This window comes from Cynoglossus semilaevis, chromosome Z, assembly GCF_000523025.1.
Source record: "Cynoglossus semilaevis isolate Cse_v1.0 chromosome Z, Cse_v1.0, whole genome shotgun sequence".
Classification (NCBI taxonomy): Eukaryota; Metazoa; Chordata; class Actinopteri; order Pleuronectiformes; family Cynoglossidae; genus Cynoglossus; species Cynoglossus semilaevis.
Window position 1 is genome coordinate 17,392,874 of NC_024328.1, and position 4,016 is coordinate 17,396,889.

A 4,016-nucleotide genomic window follows, 5' to 3' on the forward strand; every position below is an offset into this window, starting at 1 on the left:
TTTGTCACTGGCACTATGCCTTTTCTAAATCTACAAATACATAATGCAGCTCCTTCTGACCTTCCCTGTACTTCTCCATCAGCATCCTCAAGGCAAATAATGCATCTGTGGTACTCTTCCTAGGCATGAAACCATACTGTTGTTCACAAATCTCCACTTCCTGCCTCAACCTAGCTTCAACTAGTCTTTCCCAAATCTTCATTGTATGACTGATCAACGTTGTGGGGCAGTGGTGGCCTAGTGAGAGGCAGTGGTGGCCTAGTGGTAAAGGAAGCGGACTTCGGTCCGGAAGGCCCCAGGTTCGAATCCACCAACTGCCAGGTTGCCACTGAGATGCACTGAGCATGGCATCGTCCTTGGCTGCCCACTGTTCACTTGGTGATGGGTTAAATGCAGAGGTTAAATTTCGTTGTGCGTGCTGTGCTGTGACAAATAAAGATAAGTTTAAAAATATTGTCTATTTCCATCTGCTCACTACAGTTTAATCATATTAAAGGGAAATAATTATCTAGTATTTAAAAACAGTCACACTATGTCCATGTTAAAATGAGGATAAACATTAACATATTCAGCTCAGTGTTGTAGCTGTTGTAAATGGTAAGCATCATTGCATGTAGTATCACAGAACCAACCCTACAGCAAGTCTTGCTCCTGCCTTTATCCCTAATGTTAAAATACCTTCAAAATATATGCTAGTGTTGACCTTTTTACAGTATATAAGCTGCCCAAGAGGGCAGTGTGAACACTGAACTAAAGAAGTGAAACACATAACACTAGCTGATCAGTGGGGAGCTGTTTGTGATGAAAAGGCATTATGAGGTATCATAAAGACTGCTGGGTAGGCACGTTTTCAAATACTAGAAGTAGTACTAGTAAGTATTCGAAAGTGTCCCTAAATTAAATGCTGATGTAGATGGTCTTTCACTCATGATCAAATAAAGGTCAAACAGCAATGCTTAGGACGACTACATAGACTGAAAAAGAAGAAGAAAAAGCCAGGAGTGGCAGGTAAGAATGTGAGGGTGGTGTGTGTGGTCTGTATAATCTGATCTGTAAAACCTGTTTTGTTTTTTTAAAGTAAATAATATATTTATTTCTAAACTGTACAAGTTCCCAATTGTTTTAAAGTTTTAAAGTGACATCTAAGTAACTGTGTTTGTTCATTTTTTGTGCATATACTCATACAATAAAGAAACAAGATAATGCTGATTTAAGAGATTGTCATTTTAATTAACCTTTTTATTCAAACGAAAACTCAAGGTCTTGGCTACATAAAAAAGAAAAAGAAATAAAAAGCACAGCTGTGCAGGTGTCAAGTGGCAGAGATTTGTGTCAAGCACAAACTCCCTTTTGTCGGATAACAAGACTTAAGTATTATCATCTGCTATGCTAAATGGAAACGTGGAGGGAATAAACTGACACACAGTGTCAAAGGTGGTCTGTGATTCTACATAATTAGCTCTAATTTGTTTGCCAACACTATTTGAATTGTACGGCAAATTGTGGTAAGTGTTGTTATTTGTTGTTTTGTCTGCAGCCTTCGGAACTTTTCTTTTGTTTTGTGACAGTAATGGCCATAAGTTGTGAATCCTTTCCCCAAAAGAGTTTGACAAAATAGAGATTCCTTCAAACTCTTCTACTTCGGAGTAAGGCTTGCTCAAGACCAAAACCAAAGCTAAAGCAAAGGTTTTTCACTTAAGGATGCCAATGTAATGTCCTGTCGCTTGTTAGCTTTCAGTGGGAATATTTACTTTATCTTCACTCACTGACGACAGAACGGCACTGCAGTAGCACTAAGCCAAGTTAGAGACCACCCTAGAGACGCACAGACTCAGTGTGTGCATAATCCACAGGCCAAAAACAAGAAGATAATATCAAATCCCAAGGAAAGCACAGGCTGTGAAATATAAGAAAAATTAGATATTGAAATCAATCATGACTGTAGGAGCCAAAATGAGCTTTTTGTTAATTCTCATCTTTCTTTGTGTATTGTATATTAGTCTGTGTGGATGTTTGTGTGAGTGAGTGAGTGGGTAATTATATGTGGCGGCAGGTGTGTCAACCCCCACCTAAAAAAACTGGGAGATTACAGGTGGAGCCCAGGGGGAAGGCTTAAAGGGCAGAGGTCACAGCATCTGGGCATGGCTGAGAAGGCAAACAGTCCTTTGATCGAGCATGCTGCTCTGTTTCATGTGGAATAGTGATATAGATCTTATACTCTCAGATTAATTTGTTTGTTTTATTTTGCATTTAAGTTATATGTAAACTAACATTTGTTACAATAAATCAATACGTTTTTTGGAAAAATTGGAACATCAAATCTTACCCATCATCTTTCATCTGCACGTGTCAAGAAAAACCCAACTCAGTCACCAGTAGTAGCTAACCAGGGAACAAAATGGGAAACTGGAAAAGCTGCTAAAATTAAGTCAAAGGACTGCTCCTTGTGGATATACCTTGAACAAAGGAAGTACAAGTAAGTGGATTCACTGGGAGCCAAGGCCGAACAGGATACATTTAAATCTACTGCAATTGGTATGTTTGCGAAGAAACACTTTAACCAACTTGGTCAGTGTCTTTATACGAATTAATTTTGATGAATATCAAGTCGTTTGATGAACATTGATCGTTATATTCTGAAGAAAAATAACTTTTTTAGTTTGCTGAGCTGGATGAAGGCAACATGGATGGTTCTGCACTTGATGCCCTAAAACAAAAAGAAATGTCTGAGTCAGAAAAGAAGTAAGAAGCAAGGCATGTTAGAAAAAAGAAAAGTGGTGTAATGACTCGCAAAATAAACAAAATAACTGAACTTATGTTTGATCCACTTGGAAAAAGTAAAGGAGAACTTTCAGAAATATACAGAAGAATTGATTGTCTTACACAGTCAATATCAAGCTTTACTGTCAAAGGATGGATGTGTTGCAGATACAGAACAATGGTATCAGCCAAAGATGATAAATATCAATGAATTCAGAACCAAAGTCGATGATTGAATTAGATCATGTCCTGTTCAATCTCAGCCAAAAAATGAGGAAGAAGATGAAATGGGTCCTAAAGATAGTGTCTCTGTAGTGAGTCAGAGGTCCAGCAGAGTTTCACATATAAGTTCAGAATCCACTTGTGGCACGAGTTGAGAAGGCTGCACTATTAGCTAAAGCTGCTGCATTAAAACAAAGGCATGCATTGGAAAAAAGGAAAATGGTTTAATTAGAGAAAGAGATGAAATAAGAAGACAGATGGAGACTCTCGATCTTGAAGCTGAGTTGTCTGCTACTATTGCTAAGCTTGCAGTACTAACTGATGCTGTAGAACAAGTTGCATCCATCCCCAGTAGATGGCATGAACAAGAACTTTGAGGAGAGGAATTTAGAAGTTGCTGATATGGATACACAAGCCACCAATATGCCAGAGACCAGGAGTGTAAGACCAACAGACAGAGCACAACAGTTGACACATACACAAGCAGGTTTGCAAGATGACCAAAGACGGCACTGGCTACTCTAGGAAACGCAATATGCTGTAGGTGCAGCACAAGGGCCACAATCTGTGCAGGCAGAAGATGCAGCTCGAAGAGGTGATGAGCTTCCACAACCTGTGCAAGATTAAGTTCAAGATGATTCAGAAATAATTGAGCTCAGCACACAATACAGGCAAGTCACATGCAGACACCGCAAGTCTTCTGTTGTCAGAACAAGATCATGTGCAGCACAGACCATTACAGGACAGTGTACCCTTCAACAGTCTACTTGTTAATTTGAATAGACAAAATGAGATCTCATCTGTAGGTGCAATGGGTCGAGTGCTGCTTAGGAGCACTCGATGTTATTAACAAGTCTCAAATAAATAACACAAATCAGTCTCGTTAAAGTTATATTATCCTACTAATTATTAACTAATATATTACACATATACTACAATAACCTTCACTTTGCACACTGACGAAATTTACTTATAGAACTGTTTAGGTTTATTCTAACATATGTGACGACAAAGTAACAACACAAAAGACGTCT